This window comes from Alligator sinensis, unplaced genomic scaffold (genome assembly GCF_000455745.1).
Source record: "Alligator sinensis unplaced genomic scaffold, ASM45574v1 scaffold156_1, whole genome shotgun sequence".
Classification (NCBI taxonomy): Eukaryota; Metazoa; Chordata; order Crocodylia; family Alligatoridae; genus Alligator; species Alligator sinensis.
In genome coordinates, this window is record NW_005841844.1 from 1,932,041 (window position 1) to 1,955,159 (window position 23,119).

General features: G+C 51.0%; 1 protein-coding gene across 2 annotated transcripts in view; it reads left to right on the forward strand.

Annotated features, from left to right (window-relative positions):
• The window catches only part of TMEM173 (transmembrane protein 173), a 125,497-nt gene that overhangs the window by 68,026 nt on the left and 34,352 nt on the right, over nucleotides 1–23,119 (forward strand). Inside the window, exon 1 of one of the 2 annotated variants that reach the window (XM_025205936.1) lies at nucleotides 10,257–10,342. The exons of the other annotated variant lie outside the window; for it this stretch is intronic. The gene's annotated coding sequence lies outside the window, so the exon portion shown is untranslated. Of the gene's footprint in view, nucleotides 1–10,256; nucleotides 10,343–23,119 lie in introns of those variants that run through there. 2 annotated transcript variants of the gene reach the window in all.

Consider the following 23,119-nt stretch of genomic DNA (forward strand, 5'->3'; position numbering starts at 1 on the left):
CCTTCTCTTGCGGAGGCTGAAGAGGTCCAGGTGCCCCAGTCTCTCCTCATAGGGCTTGGCCTGCAAGCCCTTAACCATACGAGTGGCCCTTCTCTAGACCCTCTCCAGGTTATCCACATCCCTCTTGAAGTGCGGTGCCCAGAATTGCACGCAGTACTCCAGCTGCGGTCTGACCAGCGCCCGATAGAGGGGAAGTATCACCTCCTTGGTTCTGTTCATCATGCATCTGCTGATGCACGATAAAGTGCCATTAGCTTTTCTGATGACTGTGTCACACTGACGACTCATGTTCATCTTGGAGTCCACTAGAACTCCAAGATCCCTTTCCACTTCCGTGCCACCAAGCAGGTCATTTCCTAGGCAGTAGGTATGCTGGACATTTTTCCTCCCTAGTGCAGCACTTTGCATTTCTCCTTGTTGAATTGCATTCTGTTGTTTTCTGCCCATTTGTCCAACCTGTCCAGGTCTGCTTGTAGTTGTTCCCTACCCCCCGGCGTGTCCACTTCTCCCCACAGTTTTGTGTCATCCGCAAACTTGGACAGAGTACACTTCACTCCCTCGTCCAAGTTGCTGATAAAGACATTGAAGAGTATCAGTCCAAGGACCGAATGGGCCAAGGCCAAGGGGCCTCAGCCCAAACAAGGGCCTAACACCACAAGTCTCCCTGCCCTCTAGGGGAAGGCTCCTTGTCCACTCATAACATCAAGGCATGGCAGGTAAAACAACAGGGTGGGACCCTCAGAGAGTAGAGGGGGCAAGCAAGGTGGGGTCCAGGTGGACACCAAGGGGGTGGAGTGGGGGACTTTGCCACCCCAACACCAGACCCGCTACACAGCAGCATGCATACATTGCAGGACCCTTAGTATGGTTAACCCCAGAGCTTAAAACTTAAAATGAGTTCCAAAATCAGGAGATCTCTTAAGACTATCACACCGTGCAGGCATTTGTATGTGGCACACATCTCACATTGTCTGCTCTCCCAAGCTTCCAGTCAGGTGACTGAGATTCCACTTGCAAGAGCCCCCAGCATCTTGTTATACAATTATGCATTCCCTCCTAGTCTCACCTGTTTTTCACCCTCTCCTGTATCTCTCAGGCCTAGTGGAGGTTGCAGCAAGGTTCTCCCCTCCCAGGGCTGTTGTTACAGCCAAATAGAGGACAAAGACTGTGAGGTAAAGCCTGATCCATTGTTCACAGGAGGGGTGGGAGAGACAGAGCCACAGCATGTTTCTGCTCCCCTTCCCCATTTGTCCAGTGAAAATGGTAATAGCCCCTTCTGCATAGTCCTCTGACTTGGTAATTCTGACTCCTTACCAGCTCCCAGGCCTGGATGCCCATTAGGGCTGTGCGAAATGTCACCGCTAGTTTTGTTTCAACCCGTTTCAAGGTCAAAACAGCAAAATCAAAACAGAACAGATATAGTTGAAACAGCCTCGAAACAAAATGAGGTAAGTCGAAAAGTTTTCCTGTTTCAATGCTGTTTCGATGTTTTGCCTATAAGCTATAATGGGGAAAGACAAAACAGCCTATAACTTTGTCATTTCTGGCCTGATTTGGATAAAACTTGCAGGAACTGTAGCCCCTTCTGAGGAGAACCTTGCAGAATCTTTAGCCCCTTCGGGGGGCAGGAACCCTGCCACAGTTCAAGGAGCTAGGTGGAAGGGGGTTGGGGAAACTGCACCCCAAAGTTTTGAAAGCAAAGCTTGTGTCACGTGTATGTGCTAAGCCACAGTGGAGTCAAAACTGCAGGCATACTAACCCCTGCTGAGGCCACAAAGCCTGCCAAGTTTCAAGGAGATAGGTGTAGGGGTTTGGGGAAAACTGCACCTCAAGCTGCAGACAAGCAAAACTCATGACATGGGTGACACCGTGTGTGTTAGGGCGCAGCAGGGTGAAAGCTGCAGGCCTGATAGGCCCTGCTGAGGCCATGAAGCCTGACAGCTGTCAAGGAGATAGGTGCAGGGGCTTCTGGGTTCTGGGACCCTGCACCTCTAGCTGCTGACAGGCAAAACTCGTGTCATGGGTGCTTGTGCAACTGTGTCTGTCTTGGGACATTGTGGGACAGGAGAGGAAGCTCCTGCAGGCCTGGCTGCTAGGCCCTGCTGTGGCCACAAAGCCTGCCAGCTGTTAAGGAGATAGGTATAGTGGGGTTCTGGGGCCCTGAATCCCTAGCTGCTAACATGCAAAACTTGTAACATGGGTACTTGTGCAACTGACTATCTCAGTCTTAGGGCAGAAGTAGTTCTTGGCTCTGTATTGATTCTTTCCTCTCCTTAGTCTGTGGTTTTGTGGGTGTTAATCCTTGCTTATTAACTACTGTGTATTGAGCTGGTCCCTGAGTGAATCATGATTGATTGTGTAACACAGCAGCCAGCTAGAATAACGAGTTAATGAGCGAGGATTAACACCTGCTAAGGAGAGGAAAGAATCAAGACAGAGCTGGGAACTGTTTCTGCCTCAAGACAGAAACAGTCAGTTGCACAAACACCCATGTCACGAGTTTTGTGTGTCATCAGCTAGGGGTGCAGGGCCCCAGAACCCCACTGCACCTATCTCCTTAACAGCTGGCAGGCTTTGTGGCCACAGCAGGGCCTAGCAGCCAGGCCTGCAGTAGTTTCCCCCCTCTCCCACCCATGCCCCAAGACAGACACAGTTGCATAAGCATGCATGACACAAGTTTTGTCTGTCAGCAGCTAGAGGTGCAGGGCCCCAGAAGCCCCTGCACCTATCTCCTTGAAAGCTGGCAGGCTTTGTGGCCTCATGCACTGTTTACTCTATAAAGTATATTTCTAGCCTGCCCTTGTTTTGTCTCCTAGCAATGAATTAGAGAATTGCTTGAGCTGGGGAAAATCACATCCCCAGCTGGGTAATCATTAACAACAGTTACAAATATTTTAAAAGTTTACAGTTTAGGGGGAGGGGGAGAGAGAAGACAGCATATTCAGGGGTGAATTAAGCCAACTAAGGCAGGGGCGGGCAATTATTTTAGGCGGAGAGCTGCTTACCCAGTTTTGGCAGGCTGTCGAGGGCCACATGGGTAGCCCCGTCACTTGACAGGTGCCCTGCCCCCTGGTCACCATCTTGGGACCAATGGCCCAATGTCTTGGGACCAATGTCCCAGGACCAGCACTGGTGGGGCCCAGAGCAGGGCGCAGGCTGGCAGGGGTCTGTGGAGCTGGGTTGGGCTGCACCAGCAGGGAGAGGGGGGAGCTGGCCTGGCTCCATAGAGCTCCTGCCACACAGGACCCCTGAACTCCTGCCGCCTTGCTCTGGGCCCCACCAGCAGTGGCCCTGGGACATGGGTGTGGGCCTCATGCACCCACTCACTCCCAGTGGCCCTCCAGCCCCGCAGTACAGGTGGTAGGCAGCGTGCAGCCCTGACCCCCTGATCCTTGCAGGGAATGAGCTGGTGCTGTGTGGGGGGAAAAGTGGCCCCTCCCCCTCCCCATGGCCCGTGCTGCCTGCTGCAGCTGCTCACAGCCTGCCTGCCTCCTGATCAGGCACAGGCAGCCCCACATGGGCTACAAGCGGCTGCAGTGCGGGGTGGGCGGGCAAGGGGCCGCTTTTCCTGCGCTCAGCCCCAGCTTATAACCTGCCCCCACTGCCAGCCTGGGCCCTGCACTGGCTCCAGGCTCTGGTTGAAAACACTGGTTGAAATGGAATGCTTCCATTTCACATAGCCCTACTGCCCATGTCCTGGTGCCTGACAGGTAGGCCAGTGGAGCACACAACTAACTAGAGAGGAACTTCCCCTGGGTATGACTGCAATTCACAAGATTGCTGGAGCATGATGAGGAGACCCACTCCAGCAGGAAAAGAATTGTGTAACTGGGCCTTGCACATTGTGTGTAATTAATAAACTGTGCCCCTCTTAGGCTGATGTGTTTCCTTCACAGTATGTTTGCTTTGCAAAGAACTGAAGACACAGCCCCAGCCTTCTACCTCCTCTTTGCTGACCAGACTGTGCAGAGCAATGATGGGTGGGGAAGCTTGCTTGGTATGTCAGTGGTGGAGAAGGGCAGAATTTGGCGGAAGTCTGGCATTTGTTGAGTCATGGTTAAGGCTGTGGTGCATCCTTTGTCCTGCTTGGTGGCTGCTGCAGGCAGTGAGGGACATGGCCCGGAAGGTGTGTACTGATGCAAGACTTGCCCTTTTCTTTCCTTGCTTCATAGTTCATTTTGTTGGGAACAATGGGTGAAACACGGGTCCCTGTGAGGTGGTAGAAGTATTGTCACTGACCAAATGGGGCTAGGATTTTACCAACTGCATAAGGCATTCCTAACTGACATTTGATATAGGGCTGTGTGAAATTTTGCTGGCCATTTTGTTTTGACACTGTTTCAACCAACTTTGAGGTTGAAACAGGAAAATCAAAACAAAACAAAAGCCCTCGAAATAGCCTCAAAACAAAATGAGGCTGGTCGAAACGTTTCAAAAGTCGCAACATTTCGACCATACGCTGGGAATGGGAAGTCAGTCCAGCTGGGCTGACTTCCCATCCCCAGCACAAGATGTGGTAGGAGGTGGCCACGCAGCCCAGCTGGGCTGCTTTCCCAATCCCCACGCTACATTGCGCTGGGGGCGGGAGGCAACCCAGCTGGACTGCTTCCCAATCCCCCACGCTAGATCACACCAGGGGCAGGAGGCAGCCCATCTGGTCTGACTTCCCATCCCCAGCGAAACTCGAAACAGCCTTGAAACAGCCTTTCTGTTTTGACAAAATGGAATGGAACAGCTGTTTCGACTCGAAATGAAATTTGAGACTGTGCCCGCCTGGCTTTGAACATTTGATCACGTGCAGCCTTGGTCCAGACCTACTGTCTCCTGTAAGCCAGTTGGTAGATGGCTATCACCTGGGTGGCCTCCCCCAATCTCGCCTGCCACAACTTTGAATGTTATTCCCAGTGGGGGGGCCAACCACCCAGGGCTCCTCTGGGGCGGGGAGTCCGCCAGGCAGTCATCCGTGGGGCTCCACCTTCCCTACCCCCCAACCTCACGCCAACCTTTGTCGGGTCACTAGATCTTCTTGGTCGTACCTCTGATGATGTTGCACTTCTTGAGCTCGGCGGTCTTCATAGCCCTATCACGCCCTAGGGCCTACCTCCCAGGATAACTCACTCAGCTAGCTGTAGGGCTTCAGAAATAACCCCCTCCTGCCCCAAGGCAGTCTCTGCCTGGGACTCTAAATTTAACCAGTACTTCAAAACAACAAAGAAGGGGACAACAAAAATACGGTGCAGAGCTGTCTTGCCTGTGTCACGTCACCCTGCCTCTCAGCCCCTCCAAAAGGGGGAAAAGAAAAGAAACCAACGCAAACTATAAGTTGGGAAAGACATATCCGGTTTCTTCCCCTGCCCTACTGCTAGGGTAACAGAGCGACTTGCCCCTATGACCCCACTGGGGTTTGACCCATCATCTGGCCTGGGTAGACCGTAGCCCCTTGCCCCGGGTCATTTCTCCTCTCACTCTGCCAAGTGTGGTATGTGGTGCTGCTCTCCTTATCCACTGTCAGAAGCGTTCCACTTCCGGTGTCCTGCAGTATCTTCACAAATGGCTGGCCGCTTCTTATCCTATGTGTCAGTACCCAGCCTTCTACCATCCTACTCTGCAACTCCTCTTGCTGCTCACAGCTGTTTCTGCTCGGCGGGGGGAGCCTCCTCTGACTCCCGTGTCTCCCCAACACTCTCACCTCTGTTGGTGTAGAAAGCCTCTTCTGGTTCTCCCATCCCTCTGATGCTTCTGCCTTTGTTGGTGCAGAGAGCCTTCTCTGTCTCCTCTGCTTCCTCGGCACGCTGTTCGCTGCTGGCGCAGAGAGCCCCTGCCGGCTCTTTCTCCCCCGGAGTATCCCGGACGGCGTCCGGCTTAAGAGTCTTCCCCAACTCTTCTCTCCTCCCTCCTCCGTCTTCCCTGGTGGTCCTTCTTATCCCCACTGGCCAGTGATTGCCTCTAACATCACCAGCCGGCTTCAGCTGAATAAAGGCGTGGCTTACAACCCGTGCGGATTTCCCTCCTCACTCCAGCTGCACCACAGGTCCTGCTGCCGGTAAGTATTTTTCTTGGGTTATTCTTGTGTCTTTTCCTTCTTTTATACATGATCCCCACCCTAGGGGATCCCCATTTATCATTTGGGGTGCTTTCCATTGCTCTCCCCCGAGACAGAGACAAAACACTGTTCTGTCAAACTGTCGAAACTCAAGGCAAAATGGAACAGTGCCGTTTCGCACAGCCCTAATTACATAGTCCTTGTGTGGGAATTCTCTGTCACCTAATGAAAGCACCACCATCTCACAGAGCAGGATCTTAAAAGTGGACACATTTGACACTGCACCAAATTCTTCCCTTGGATGCACCTACCCATTTCCCAGAGAAACTCATGGAGTTATGTATGGTATCGGAGGAGAACCAGGCTCCTACCACCTGCCCTGAGAGAACTGAAGCCTTGGCCCATTAAATATAAGTATAAAATCTTGCACATTGGGATTTCCCATCTTGAGGGTTTCCTGAGTAATAAACAGCTTGGCTGAATTGACTTGCTCAGCTGCTCCACATTAGTGCTACATGAGAGGCCTGCCAGTGGCAGGGGGGGACCTGGGGTAGCAACAGCAGCTGAGGCAGTGGCCATGGCCAGACTGGCAGCATTGGTGGCTGCCATTCTATACTCGCTCTGAGTGGGTATCTGGAGCTGGAGTCCTTCTTGTCCACCCCTTGTTACACTAGTGATGGGTGATTTGCAGACTTGTTTCCAAGCCACTGGCACTAGGGGCGTGCTATTCCAATCTACAAAAGCTTGAGTTTGCCCTTTGAAGAGGAGTTTGGTATGGTCCAGTAATACCATTAAGAGGGTGAAACTGAGTAAAAAGAAGTTGTGGATGAAAAGCTAGTACAAGTTTCTATGAGAGTACCTCCAAAGGGAACAGTCTGGTCATTGCAAAGTAGGCTGGCTAAGGCACTGGTGATGAAGCTAATCTGTTTCCCTGTGTCTGTGATCCAATTTGTAAGCATCTGGCAATTATATATAAGTTGAATGCTCAACTGCATGCAACTAGGGATGCTAATTTGTTGTCAGAGATGACTAACAGTTTTGAATGATCCATAAATAATAAGAGATCTTTACATTTTGTCTTTGCCTCCCCCAGACCCCGCATTTCTTTGTCCTGTGTGGTCATTCTCCTACCCCTAAGTGATCTTCCCAAAACCCTCCAGGGAGAGGACAGATACCAGGACTTGACATGTCTAGCAAGAGGCAGAGCAAAGACTTTTGAGACCACTGTGTCAGGGGGAAGAGCCATGAACAAATTCACAGCAAGCAGAGGATCACATTCACTGCTGTCTCCCCTGTCTGTTTGCATGGACATTTTGGGAAAGGACCATGACAGTGGCTTCTTGGGAGACAGTATGTAGAAAATAGGCCTAATTCTGTGCCAAGTTTCTCAGGTCCTTTAGGTCCCCTTCCATGCCACCCAGACTGAAGGCTGTACAAGGCCTCTACTCAAAGTATTCTCAGACCCAAATAACTTCAGAATCTTACAGAAACTAGTTGAAGAATGCTGATCTACTACTGCTCATTTTTAACTTTGGAAAACTGGGGAAGTTCCAGAGGACTGGAGGGATTGGCAATGTAATTCCAGTATTTAAGGAGAAGGATGGCCCTGGCAACTAGTCACCAGTCCACCCAATGTTGATCCAGTGTAAAATAATGAAACAATTAATTAGGGACACTTCTAAAAAAAAATAGAAAATAGGCATACAATAGATGCTAGTCTGCATGGTTTCAGAGGGAGGTACAGCTTGTTCAACAAACCTGTTGCCTTTTAGTAAAAGCAACTGTGTTGATGTAGCATATTTGGTTATTCCAAGACTTTTGACTTCCTAGCACATGGCATTTTGATTAGTCTCAGATACTGGGAAAGAAGTGATCATCCCGTACTCACATGGGTAAAACTTACAAGAACAGAGCCCAGTGCTGGCATCCACATTTCAAGCAGGGTGAGTTCTGTTGAGTCATTTGTAAGTTTCAAGAGTCAGACTGCATTTAGATGAAGCAGGTGAGTTGTTTGTCTTGCAGCTACTATGAAGAGTACCACCAAAATAGGAGATCTATTCATCTGCAGATGGAATCGTTTAAAAATATGTTCTATATTTTTAGCCTAAGTGCAATGCTAAAAGGGGTGGAGGAGGTCTGGCAAGTCAGCATAAAAAGGCACCCAAGCAGATAGGAATACATACAAGCATATGCCTGAAGGCATGCAAGGGGTCTCATGCAACCATAGGAAGGCTAAGTACAGACAGTCAAAAAGCCTGAGGCTGAATCAATTCAGTCTTTTCAGGTTAGTTTAAACTGAAGAGATTAAACTGAGAAACAACTAGACAGACATTCACTTTTGATTCAGAAAAAACAGTCACATACCTGCAGTAGCTTAGGCCACAAGCCCGGGGTTGCTAGATCATGGCTCTCTGAAACAAAGCCAGCATGGGCTGTGTGTTTGTTTTGTCTTCCTGCTGCCCTTGAGATCTCTGGGATTTGCAGTCCAGACTCACAGTAGCAGGACTTTGCAGGGTTGCTCATCACTTCCTCTTCCTGCTTCCAGGTGTCTCTGGGTTTTGTAGTCCACAGTTGCAGCCAGTAGTTTGCAAGGCAGGGCAGCTCTGTACTCAGGAGAAGCGCTCTGTACTTATTTAACCCCCCTCTTTGGCCCAAGACCCCAGCTGGGGTTTACCAGTCCCTGCCTTTCCTCCCGCACTCCCCCAAACCCTTGTCTGCTGGAGCAGACAGCACAGCATAGCACAGCCCAGGTGCGGAAAGCATGCTGTGGGACTGTGATTTAACTTGAACCAGGAAGGGGTCTGGGACAGAAGTTTCATAAATCACTTTGACCCAAATTAATTGTCAGGCTGGTGCATGGAGCAGGATCTTTGGAGCCGTTTGGGCGGCTCAGGTCCCCAACCTCCACACGAAACCGGGAGCTCAGTGCAGGAGGCGCTGCACGGAGGGTGAGAAATCCTGGGAGCCACTTGAGGTGGCTCAGGTCTACAGCTGCTGGTACAGGGCAGCAGGTCAGTGCAGATGATGCTGCACAGAGGGTCCGGGAGCAGACCAAGCCCCGGTGCTGCACAAGGCTGTCCGGGCCTCTAACCCCTAGCACAAGGCGAAGCGCCCACTACTCACAGCAGTGCGTGTCACCGTAAGCCAGGCCAGTGGCAGCAGAGTCAGGTGGCAGGAAAGCCCAGCGGGGAACAGAGCTCAACCTGGAGAACAGGAGGCAGCCCTGGGGCTGTGGAGTAGTAAGTTACCCTGGAGAGAGGGTCCCCACAGGGGAGGGACCCCCCGACCCAGGGTTGCGAAGGCGCACCATATGGGCTACTCCTGGGTGATAGCGGGGTGGGGGCTTAGGAGTCTTTGGGGTCTCCCTCTCCTTTTCTTTCCCCCCACCTCCTTTCCTGTAGTGGTAATTTGGGAATGGGGCCCCTGCCCTGGAGGGCACCCAAGTAGTCTAAGGATTGCTGGTTATATTTGTAGACTGTGCCTTATAGTTTATAAAATATATAAAATATTACATTTAAAATATATTTCTATTCTGGCGTAACTAGGGACAATGCCCACAAAGTGACGGAGAGCAGATTTAGGTTGGACATTAGAAAGAACTTCTTCAAAGTAAGGATTGCCAGAATCTGGAATGGGCTTCCAGGGGAGGTGGTGCTCTCCCCTACCTTAGGGGTCTTTAAGAGGAGACTGGACAAGCACTTAGGTGGGGTCTTCTGACCCCAGCGCTCTGTCCTGCCCAGGGCAGGGGGTTGGACTCGATGACCTACTGAGGTCCCTTCCAAACCTAACATCTATGAATCTATTCTTGCCGCTCTGAAATCTGTGCCCCACACAGTACCCACTCCAGCTGGTCTGGGACCCATGCTGCATGTGTTGCCTGCAGGAGCTGTATGCACTGCACATTCCAGAGCTGCTGAAATGGACCTTGAGTGCAGTGGATCTGGCATGCAGAGGGGAAAGGGGGCCATGGGCCTGATCCAGCCCCTGAACCAGCCCTGTGTCACTCATCTGGCTCACAGAGCCAGATGAATTCTACTTCACCGGTCGGTAGAGAGGATCCAACTTCATGATCAGATCAGTATCATGGGACTGTGCCTTGCATCTGCCAACAGGTGGAGCCAGAAACCCATCTTCTGACGCTTTCATTTGCTGTCTTGTAACAAATCTGGTGATAGGAAATCAGGTGATATGTAGTAAGTTTCAGATAGCCAGGGTGATGTGCATTTCCCTGACAAGGCTGAAAAGTCATTAGTGCCATTAGGACAAGTAGCAGCAACATCTGGAGCCTGGTGCTTAAAGGTAGGTTCCTATATTCACTATTTGGGTTGCTGTTCCTCTCCCTTGCAATGTTTGGAGTCCGTTTTCCTTTGGGAAGCTCATTAGGAAGTGGATAGCATTCTGCATGCCAAAAAGAGGTGTCCCTAAGAGCTTGCTAGCTGTATGCCTGATGGCCTGATGTCTGCTGGAATTCACATCTGCAAAGTCTCCTTCCATGGAGAGGCAGATTTGAAAATGTATCATGGTTATGAAGGATTTTGCGTTCCTATTAATCTCACTCTGGATTATCCTAAACTCTTGCTTGTGGAAACTGGAGATTTCATGACAAGATGCCTGAGCTTTGGTGGCTTTCCCATATCTTCTCATACTGAAGAACCAGCTTTTACTTCAGTGTAAACAATAAGTGAAAAGACCCTGGTAGCGCATAGCTTACATCCAGTGTAGCATTACCCCAGGGAAAATCTGGTAAAAAATTTACTGTCCACTTCCTTAAGGAGCTGCTACCTGTTTCCAGCTAACCACTGGCAAGGCACTATGATAGTACCTAGTGTGAGTAGTTAGCCTGGGACTGCTGCTCATTTGCCTGTCTGTATCCTAATCTAATTTACATGAGTGTGCAAAATGGATGCAGATCATTCCAATGTACATGTATAGTTTACCCAGGCCCTACGTGTTTCTTGCCCTTAATTATAAGTCAGATCAGTGAAAGCCAGCACTATGCCTTGGAAGTCCTCTTCACACACAGTATTTCACTGCATTTCATTCTCTTTTGTATTTCATTTCTTTTTGCAAGCTTTAGCACACAGCGGCTTCCAACACAATTGCTGGTCTCAAGCCAGAACCTGACTTGAAGGGTGCTGCCAGACCAGCAGACTCTTGCTCTGACTCATGGTGCTTTTATATTAGCTTGTTGGGTCAGGGAAGGGGATCAAGCTTGGCTGCAGGAGCCTGCCTGCAGGCCAGTCTCCCTTTCTCCCTCGCCCCCCAGCTCCCTGGCTGTCTGCAGGAAAGGAGGGAAGTGGGGAAGTGAGCTGCCAGCCCAGCCAGAGCTGAAAAGGGGGTGCTGGGGTGACCACAAGTTGGGGGTGCTCCAATTCCTCCCCTCCCCACCTCAGATCAAGCTCCCAGCCAGCAGCTCGCTCCTCCTCCCTCATCCCCTCCCTTCCTGCAGAGGGGAGGAGGGTGGGACTGGGACCCATCAGCCCAGCTCAGTTCACCTGACAGATTAAGCCTAGCGAACACAAGTTCCCTGAGGTGAAACGTGGTCATGCTTGAAGATAGGCTACAGATACAGGCGGACCGAGACAGGCTAGCAAGTCGGGCGGATTGGAACCAGATGAAGTTCAACATCGAGAAATGTAAAATGCTCCACCTGGGGATGAGCAATCCCCTATACACCTACAGTCTTGGCAGCGCCAAACTGACCAGCACCACAAATGAAAGGGACCTGGGGGTAAGAATTGACCACAGTATATGAGCTGGCAGTGCGACGCTGTAGCCAGCAGGCAAATAATACTCTGGCATGCATCAATCGATGCATCTCCAGCAAAACCAAGGAAGTGATTCTTCCGCTCTACTCGGCATTGGTGAGACCGCAGCTGGAGTACTATGTCCAGTTCTGGGCACTGCACTCTAACAAGGACGTGGTAAAGCTTGAGAGAGTCCAGAGCAGGGCCACACGTATGATCAGAGACTTGCATGGCAAGCCATATGAGGAAAGGCTGAGGGACCTGGGACTCTTTAGCCTGAAAAAGAGAAAGCTGAGAGGGAACTTGGTAGCAGCTTACCACTACATCAGGGGAGTACATCAAGGGCTCAGTGAATAACTGTTCACCAGGGCACCATTGGGGAAAACCAGGAGTAATGGCCACAAACTCCTGGAAGACCATTTCAGGCTCAACATTAGGAAAAACTTCTTCACAGTCAGGGTGTCCAGACTGTAAAATAGGCTCCCTCCAGAGGAGGTGCAATCATCTACCCTAGAAGTTTTCAAGAGGAGACTAGACAGTTACATTTCTGGGGTCACCTGACCCCAATTGTCTTTCCTGCCTGGTGCAGGGGGCTGGACCTGATGATCTTCCGAGGTCTCTTCTGGCCTTACAACCTATGAATCTATACAAGCTGTTCCAAAGTGGAGTGCCTTCATCTGATCCTTCATTTGATGAGAGTTAATTTGTCATGCAACTGGCCACTTTAAAAGTGCTCTGCAGCTGTGTACCTGTGTCAGGGCATGGCTGTAGAGCACTTTCAGGGGGCTGGTTGTGGGACAAACATAACTTCTGTCTGCACCCTATTTGTTAGTGTGCTCTCTGGGTGTGTCTTCACTGCCAAATACCACATGCTCCCTGCACAGTATTTACACTTGAGGAAGGCAAATTACCTTTTTCCTGTCTGCATATATTTATTTAACCTGTGTGAAGCCCTAATTACCTGCACTGACATGGTGCTTACTGGTACTTGTATAGAGTGCTAGGTCTGTGGGGGCCCCTCTGCATTCCATAGCACTGTCCAGAGCAGCAGCCTTCTAGGAACTGCTGTGGTGCACCTGAGAACAGCTTGTCTTTCTTTGATGATCCAAAGAGTGGAAGTCTTTGTTTGTTTCCTCTCACAATTGCATGTGGCTCTGTCAGCCAGGACACCACTCCGTTTTGTGCATTATTTGGCATGGTCAAAGGCAAGGCTGTGCTGAAGGCACCTTCAGCCTAAATGTTTGTGAGGAAATAATAAAAAGTACCTTAAAGAGATTGTGTTGGGAAGGCTGTTACAGACCTCCCAGGCTTAGACTTGGAAATAAACACGTACTCTCTAAGATCTCTTTAAGGTCTTGGAACCGTCTTACTTCAGTCCTGGGAAAGCTCTTTGAGAAAATTATCCAGGAGCACATCTGCAAGGGGCCAGCAGGGGAGTTTATGCTTAGGGGCAAACAACACGGGTTCATTCGAGGCAGGTCCTGTCAGACCAACCTGGTGGCCTTCTATGACCAGGTCACAAAAGCCTTGGATGCAGGTGTCGCGGTGGACGTAGTCTTCCCGGACTTTAGGAAGGCCTTTGACACTGTCTCTCACCCCATCCTCATTAAAAAATTAGGCATTTGTGGTGTCAATGCCTACACAGTCAGATAGGTTGCAAATTGGCGGGAGGGCCGCACCCAGAGAGTGGTGGTGGATGAGTCATTTTCTGCCTGGAGGGATGTGGGCAGTGGGGTTCCCCAGGGCTCGGTCCTCGGGCCTGCACTGTTCAATATCTTCATCAGCGATTTAGATGAGGTGGTGAAAAGCACCTTGTTCAAGTTCGTAGATGACTGTAAGATGTAGGGAGAAGTGAGCATGCTAGAAGAGAGGGACAGGCTACAACTAGATCTGGACAGGTTACAGAGGTGGGCAGATGAGAACAGGATGGGTTTCAACACTGACAAGTGCAGGGTACTGCACCTAGGGAGAAAGACCCAGCAGCATACCTACAGGCTGGGGAACTCCTTCTCATCAGCACAGAGGCAGAAAAGGATCTTGGTGTCATTATTGATTCCAAGATGAACATGGGCCGCCAATGTGGGGACGTGGTCAGGAAGGCTAACCGCACTTTGTCATGCATCCATAGATGCATCACAAGCAGGTTCAAAAAGGTGATCCTCCCCCTCCATGCGACACAGTTGGAGTACTGCATCCAGTTCTGGGTGTCACACTTCAGGAGGGATGTGGACAGTATCGAGAGGGTCCAGAGGAGGGCCACCCGCATGATCAGGGGGCAGCAGGGCAGGCCCTACGAGGAGAGGCTACAGGACCGGAACCTGTTCAGCCTCCACCAGAGAAGGCTGAGAGGGGATCTGGTGGCCTCCTATGAACTTGCCAAGGGGGATCAGCAGGCAATGGGAGAGTCCCTGTTCCCCCGAGCACTACTGAGGGTAACAAGGAACAACGGCCATAAGTTGACTGAGAGTAGGTTCAGGCTAGACATCAGGAGGCACTACTTCACAGTCAGGGCAGCTAGGATCTGGAACCAACTTCCAAGGGAAGTGGTGCTCGCCCCTACCCTGGGGGTCTTCAGAAAGAGGCTAGACAGCCACCTAGCTGGTGTCGTTTGACCCCAGCATCCTTTCCTGCTCATGGCAGGGGGTCAGACTAGATGATCTGCTTAGGTCCCTTCCGACCCTACCAACTATGTAACTATGAAACTATTGTGTAACTATGGGAGACTTCCATTTTCCTTGGACTGGATAAAAAACCCTATAGATAAAAAGGAGGGGGAAGATATTTTTGGATAAGTTAGCTTTTTTCCTCTTATCAAATGGTCACTAGGAACAAGAAGTAAACCTGCCTTAGATATAATTTTGGTAAATTGTGAGGACCTCATAGAAGTAGTTGTGGAGAAGAATCTGGGATTAAGCCTTCATGAATAGATCAGGTTTAATTCAAATTGCTGGATGGACAAGAATAGTCTTATAAAAATGGTCTGGGTCTTCAGAATGATTAACTTTGAGGAACTAAAGCAGCTAGTTAAAGCAACTGACTGGATTTGAGGGCTATGGAATTTAGATGTAGAAATGGTGTGGAACTATTTTATGGAGAAAGTGTAAATGTGTTCAGGAGCTTCTCTTTCAAAGGAGGAGGAAAAACTTGGGTTATCAGCCTGCAAGGATGAACAAGCAACTTGGAGCCTCTGATTATTCTTAATGCCCTGTAAGTAATGGGACTGATTAGTGAGAAGGAATAGCATTCTGTGGTCAAAGAATGCAGGAGTGAAGTGATAATGGCCAAAGATCTAGCAAAAGTTTCCCTAGTTGTGTAATTAAAAACACAGGAGGGAAGAAGGGGCATTGCTACATGCTGAAGATGACATAGAGATGAAGGACAAGCTGGGTATGACCTAAGAACTGAGTAAATACTTTGTCTCAGTATTCAGAAAGGATGAAGATACCATGGTTGGGTACCGCACAACAATGAGGATATAGTTATGGAAGATTCCGTATCAGAAGTGAAAGCAAAACTTACAGCATTCCAGAACTTACTGTCCCAAAAATCAGAAGGACTGAATAATCTGCAATCCAGAATATTAAATAACATCTCTTTAGCATCTCTTCATTAATCTGTCGATGTAGAGATACTGCCATATGACTGGATGATAGCAAATGTAGTGCATATATGTGCATCTATAATATATATAACTAAAAAGAGCAAGAATGATCCAAGCAACTACTAGGCCTTCTAATTTGACTTCAAACAGTATGCTAGATATTGAAGGAAAGAATAATAAAAAATGCAGGAAATGGGACTGTAACAGGTCAATCTTTCCCTTTAAGAGGGAGCAGTCAGCCATGTTGAGAGAGTCCAGCTGCAGGACATTTGGATAACGAAGGAGCTTCCCACAGGAAGCTTAAAAACTCAGGGGAGAGAGCAGAATGGGGAGCAAGCTATGGGCTGAACTGTTTGCTGCGTGGAGGGACCAGGCTGCTAGGTTGGGGCCAAAGCCAAAAGGAGGTTCCCTTCCCAGTCCCCAGGACAGGACAGTAGGATTTTGTTTTGTTTGTTTCTTTTGTTTAAAAGGCTGTGCTTTATTTGCAAGGACTGACTGAGGAGCGCCTCAGAGTGAAACCCACCTGCAAACACCAGCAGGCTAATCAGCCTGCTTACAGGGAGAAAACACATGATGGGTTTATCTAGGTGCATCTACATGTGCATTTACACTGCATTAAATTTGCTGTGCAATAATTTACTGTGCAGAAAGCAGGAATAGGGTTGGTGTCTACACATGCAGATGATCTGGGACTACATTTAGTTCCAAATCAGAGCAGCCTGCCATGTGCCCCTGTGGCCACTGGGGGGAGCTCCAGCCTCCAGTCACATGGCTGCCAGCACTTGGCAGCTATGTTGAGGCCACAGGCAGCTGCCAGCGCTTGGTGGCCATCTTAAAAGCACACCCCTGCCCTCTGATCCCTGCCCAGGAGCTTCATGCTCAGCACAGGGGCAGCATGTGGCAGCTCCCTCCCTGCTTCCCCGCGACATGGCTGCTCCAGCCCCTGCCCCTTCCTCTACCAGCAGCATCCAGCACTCCGCTGCTACAGCCTGGCCCCTGCCAGCAATGACCAGCACCCTGTGTTGCTGGTGGCCTTGGTGCTAGCCCTGCTGGCCTCACCAGGGCCTCCCTGTCCAGGCCCCAGGACAGCCACTCACCTGCCAGCTGGGCCCAGGGCACCAGCTGCGGGAGGCTCTGACCGAACCCCTCCTTCTGCACTCCCCACTCCAGCCTGCCTGCCTTGCCATCCATACCCCCTGACCACCCTAGTACCACTCCAGGGCGCGCACACAGGAGAAACAGTACAAATGTAATTAATAGAACAACCCCCCCCCCAGTCCCTCCTCCCTTCCCCTCAACAAACACATCCCCCTCCCCCCCACACACAGAGTGCCCCTCTACCACCCTCCCCACCCACCAACAATAAAAACCCCATTCCCCAAACTTCACAGACACTTCATGTGTTTGACCCTGTCTCTGAGTCCATCTGTGAGGGGCTGAGGGGTGGGGCCGCCCAGGGTGGAGAGCCCAGTGCAGCAGGTGCCATAGACAGTTCCTCCGTGGGTCCAGGGGCCATGGCGAAGGCCAGGGATGCCTGTAGCCAGCAGGCACTGCAGGACCTGCTCCAGGGTGCTGCTGGAAACCTGCTGTGGAGCAGCAGGCAGAAACCAGGGGCCCTGCAGGGCCAGGGGCCAGGGATGGCAGGGCATGGCACAGCTTCCTTTGGGCTGCTCTGGGTGGCTAGCTGCTGTTCCAGCAGCTCCATGCACTGCCGCTTCAGAGCCGCCAGTTCGGCCCAGTGACCATGGCATGCCCACAGCTGTGCCTCTTCTCAGACTGTCTCCTGGGTGAGGTCCTTTTCCTGCCATGCCTGCTGGTCTGCCACCCAACCCTCTTTTGCAACCGCCAGCCACCAGAGCAGGTGTGTCCCATCCTGGCTGTGCAGCCGGTGCCTCCAGGTGGTGGGTGGCAGCAATCCTGTGGCAGGGGTTCTATGGGCCCGTGGCCTCTCCCCAGCATCCAGGTGTTGGCCCTGCACAGGCAACAGACAGAAGGCTTTTGTGAGAGTTTGCAACATTTGAGACAAGATACTCTGCTCCAGGGGCCCTGTGCTGCCTGCCTCAGATTGGAGGGTGGTCATGTGCGGGTGCCTAGGGACCATGGTAAGCTGGCCAGGCATGCCTGGGCCCAGGTGGGTGCCACCCAAGCCCTGTGTCCCCACTTGCTCCTTAGGGGCTGGCTGCAGGCTGCCTGCCTACCCTGCCCACTGCTCAGGGCAGGCCTGGACAGGCTGCTGGCAGCATCTGCTACTGCAGCTCCAGCCCCTGCTGCCCCCCCCCACCCCCCCGCAGGCCCACCACTTATGTGCTGCTGCCCAGTGCCTGGGGTGTGTGGGGCTCCCAGACAACTGGGGTTAGGGGCTGGCTGTGCACCCGCCCTCCCCACTGGGGGCCTCTCTGGCAAGGCGCCCCGAGGCCAGTCCCATGCCATGCCACGCCACTGCTGTGGCTCAGCACGGGACTCCCCATGCCAAGTGGTATCTGGCTCCACCCAGTGTCCATGGCCTCCAGTGGGCTGGGGGAGGAGCTGGTGTTGCTGGTGGCCGGTAGTGGTGTGGCCAGCTGCTCCTCCTGGGTGGCTGCAGGGTGGGGCTGAGGCAGCAGCTGGTCAGGGCTCCCTGGGCTGCCAGTGGGTGCAGGATCCAAAGAAGAGTGCAGGGTAGGGAGCTGAAGACCCAAGGTCCCCTTCTTTGGTGACATGTCACCGGAGGTGTCAAGGTGGGGGCATGGGCAAGGGCGAGGGCTCCCAGGGTGTCAGAATGTGGGTCAGCTCTAGAATGAAGGTTATGGTCCTGGGGGCCTCACCAAACCAATGACTGAGGCCGGTCTCAGCCACCCATTAGGCCTGCAGGCCCTGGATCTTCACGCTGCTGCGCTGACCAGGAGTCACACACATCCCAGCTGCCAGGACCTCATAAATGTGGGCATTTGAGCGCCTGCCCTGAGTGAACTGCCTCAAGAAGTCCTCCATGCCCCACCTTGCCACAAGGGCACACACCTCCTAGGGGGCTGGGCAGGGGGTGCAGCAAGCGGCAGCCCTTTGCAGCGCTCACCTGTGGCCAGGCAGCAGCTCTGGAGGGGACAGACCAGGCAAACAGCCTGCAGGCTGTCCAGGGGGGGCACGGGGCATGCTGGGCTGCTGCAGCCACAAGCAGCTCCTGCCGGCTTCCTGGAGGGTGTGCTCCAAGGCACAAAATGGCTGCAGGCTTTTATACTCTGCAGCTCGGCGCTGCCAGAGACCAGTTCAGCCCAGCAGCAGGAGAGGGGGCCAGGCAGGGGGCCTGGGGCTGCGCTCTGGCTGGCTCCCTTGTGGCTCAGTAGACCCAGCCAGGAAGCTCCCGCATTACAGCACAGTAATGTGTCTACACATGTGTTACTACGTAGTAACTAAGCGGGCATAAATTTGATATCTGCATGATGCAGGTAAATTTACGCCCAAATCAGCATAAGTCACCATAGTTACCATGCAGTATGGGCATGCATGTTTAGACACGTGCCCATCCTGCACTGGAATTTTTGGTTACTATGCAATAATTTAGGTTACTGTACAGTAAATGTGCACGTGTAGAAGCATCCTCTGAGGATGATAGTGTCAGATTAATTTAACAAGACAACCAGTATCTAGGATAAGGGCAATTAAGTTAACTTACATTATGAAGACTTAGGCACAGCTTTTACTTCTGTGCCTCATGCAAAACTATTGGCCAGACTGGAGAAGATATGGATCAGTGCTACAAGTGTGAGGTGAATAAGGAGTTGGCTAAAAACCATACTACTGCAGGTTAGACTGAAAGGTGAGAGAGAGGCCAGCAGTGGTGTTCCTCCAGGATCCACCTTAGGACTGATCCCATTCAACATTTTTTCTTAGTGACCTTGTTACTGGAACTCAACATATCCTCTTGAAATAGGCAGATGATACTGATGATACTGCCAATCTGGAAAAGGACTGCATTATTATGCATGAAGAAATGGATATACTCCTTTTAAATGACTGAGAAGTCATAATGTTTAACTTCATGAAGTACAAAATCATATGGGACTGATAAGAAAAGCTTTGGCTATAAGATGTGGGCATGCAAACTGGAGACATCTTAGGCAGAGAGGAACCTAGGTGTATTGGTCAATCATAAGACGATTAAGCTGCCAGTCTGATGTGGCTGTGAAAAAGGCTAGTACCATCTGAAGGTGCATTAGGCAGCCTATGCAGTAAAGATGAGGCATTGCTAAGACTCATTGAGAATCCTGGGGACAGTTCTGGTCAACAGTGTTCAAAATAAGACTAAGTTAGTGACCCTTCTTTGTACCTGTTCTAGTCTAAGATGATTATGGGAACGGAGAGCTTTTCTTATGAAAGAAAATTAAAGGAACTTGGTTTGATTAGCTTAATAAAATGGAGATTGAGAGGGAAGGTGATTACTTTTTTACAAGTACATTTGTGAAGTGAATATACAGAAAGGAAAAGACTCTCCTTTTTAGGTTGAAAACTACCTTGGCACAAAAACAAATGGCTACCAGGCAGATATGAGCAGATTAGGCAGGAAATTAAAAATGTCTAACTATCACAGGAGTGATATTTTGGAATTGTTTTTCCAGCCGGGGGGGAGGGGGGGGCGGGCGGGGGGGGGGGTGGGGGGGGCGGGGCGCCCGGCCCGCCATGCAGCATGGGGCAGTGGGGATCAACCCTTTGCCTGGCAGCACCTGGTGAATGTGGGCTTTTTTTTAAAGGACTGGGAGCTGGGCTGGGCTGGGCAGCCATGGGGTGGGAGGGGGGGCCTGGGAGGGGTCCTCCCATGGTTTCCTCCCCCATCCTCCAACCTCCCCTCCCCTGGCCCCTACTTACCAGCTCCAGCTACCTGCTCCAGCTACCAGCTCCAGCTACCTGGGTGGGGTTGCCCGAGTCATCGAAGCTTTCTGAATCTTTTCTGAATCCGTTCGGAGAGCTTCAAATCAATTTGAACCTCTTTATTGGTCCCCTGATTCGATTCGGATTTGAAGATTCAGCCACTGAATCATGCCGAATCTCCTCCAAATCGAATCAGCGCCTGAAGCTTTGCACAGCCCTAGTGGACATATTGGAGAGAGTCCAGCAGAGAGTGAAAAAAATGGTGAGGGTGCTGGGTATATGACTTCTGAGGAGAGGCTGAGGGAACTGGGGTTATTTAGTCTAGAGAAGAGAAGACTGAGGGAGGATTTAATAGCAGCCTTCAACTACCTGAAGCGGGGTTCAAAAGAGGACGGAGCTTGGCTGTTCTCACTGGTGGCAGATGACAGAACAAGGAGCAACGGTCTCAAGTTGTAGCAAGGGAAGTTTAGGTTAGATATTAGGGAGAATTTTCTCACTAGGAGGGTAATGAAACACCAGAACAGGTTACCTAGAGAGGTGGTGGAGGTTTTTAAGACCTGGGTAGACAAAGATTTGGTTAGGATGATCTAGTTGGGGATGGTCCTGCTTTGAGCAGGGGGTTGGGCTAGAAGACCTCCTGAGGTCCCTTCCAACCCTAACTTTCTATGGTTCTTTCTCAGCCTCTCTCCTCTTAACGTAACAGGCACACCAAGCACCCTGTCGCATTTGGCTTGAAAAACTTGTCCTTGCTGAACTTCACGGGATTTCTTTTGGCCCAACCCTCCAATTTGTCTAGGTCACTATGAATCCTAGCCCTACCTTCCACTGTAACTACTACTCCTCCCAGCGTGGTGTCCTCTGCAAACTTGTTGAGGGTGCACTCTATGCCATCTTCCAGGTTGTTGATGAAGACATTGAACAAAACTGGCCCCATGACCAACCCCTGGGGCACTCCACTTGATATCAGCTACCAACTAGACATTGAGCAATTGATTATTACCCTTTGAGCCCAATGTTCCAGCCAGTTTTCTATTTACCTTACAGTCCATTCATCCAGCCCATGCTTCCTTAGCTTGCCTGTGAGAATGCTATAGGATATGGTATCAAAACCTTGCTAAAATCAAGGTACAACACATCTGTTGGTTTCCCCACATCCACAGAGCCAGCCATCTCATCACCACAGAATGAAATCAGTTTGGTCAGGCATAGTTTGCCCTTGGTGAATCCATGCTGACTGTTCCTAATCACCTTCTCCAAGTGCTTCGTGATGGATTCCTTGAGGATCTGCTCCATGATTTTTCCAGGGACTGAGGTGAGGCTGACCATTCTTTAGCTCCCTGGATCCTCCTTTTTCCCTTTTTTAAATATGGGCACTATGTTTGCCCTTTTCCAATCATCTGGGGCCTCTCCTGATCTCCATGAGTTTTCAAAGATGATGGCCAGCAGCTCTGCAATCACATCAGCCAACTCCCTTGCCACCTGTGGGTGCATCCCATCCAACCCCATGGACTTGTATATGTCTAGCTTTTCTAAATAGTTCCTAACCTGTTCTTTTGCCACTGAGGGCTGCTCCCATCCTCCCCAAACTGTGCTGCTTGGTGCAGTAGTTTTGGAGCTGACCTTCCCTGTGAAGACTGAGGCAAAATAGGCATTGAGTACATCAGCCTTTTCTGCATCCTCTGTCACAAGGTTGCCTCCCCCACTCAGTAAGGCACCTACACTTCCATGATCCTCTTCTTGCTTCCAACATACTTGTAGAAACCCTTTTTGTTACTCTTCACATCCCTTGCTAGCGACAAGTCCAATTACACTTTGGCCTTCCTGGCTTCATCCCTGCATGCCTGAGCAATACTCTTATACTCCTCCCTAGTTTTTGTCCAAGTTTCCATTTCTTATAAGCTTCCTTTTTGTGATTTAGTTTATTGAAGAGTTCCTTGCTAAGCCAACCTGGTTTTCTGCCATACTTGCTAGGCTTCCTGCACATCAGGAAGGTTTCTTCCTGCACGCTCAGTAAGGCTTCTTTAAAGTACGGCCAACTCTCCTGGACTCCTCTCCCCTTCAGCCTGGCTTCCCAGGGGATCCTGGCCATGAGTTCCCTAAGTGAGTTAAAGTCTGTTTTTATGAAGTCCAGGGTCCTTACTCTGCTGCTCTCCATCCTTCCTTTCCTCAGGATCCTGTGGTTAAGCTCTGGTGGTTTGTGAAAGGGACTAAGGGGAGGTATGAAGGTCCATGCCCAGAGACAGAGAAGAATAGAGGGCCTGGGACCCAGAAGGAGAAAGCTTGAGGGCCTGGGAGGCTGGTGCCTAGGAGGGACTGAGCAGGTAAGGCCAGGAGGCCTGAGATTGGAGTCCAGGAGGGTCAGGCAGGCTACTAATTTCAGCAGGGCCAGGGAGCATGGAAGTCAGTAGCTCGGGGTGGAGGGGTGGGTGTTGCAAGCAGGGCCTGGGAGCCCAAAGGTCTCACTGGCTCAGGAGCAGGGTCAGGGCCCAGGGATAGGCCAAAGGCCATAGCTGGACACTGGCAGGGCCAGAGGAACCCAGGAGTCTCACCTGGCCTAGGAGCAGGGTCAGGGGAGACTGAAGGTCACAGACCACTGCTAGAGGTCAAGGAACCCATAGTCCAAGAGGGGTAAGGACTTGGTTGGGAGCCTATAGGCTAGGAGGGGCTTGTCAACAGAAAGGAATATCACCTGTGAGACATGGGAGTGGGTACTTGTTATCTGTACTTGTAATTGGCCCTTAATGCAATGACCTCTGTGGTCATGAGAGTAAGACCAGGCTTGGGAAGTCCTGGGGCAGCCTCCCATTTCTTCAAAGACAATAACATCAAGGTGTGGAGGGAAAGTGAAGGGAAGACTACCCAAGGAGAGTCATAAGTTGGCAAGGG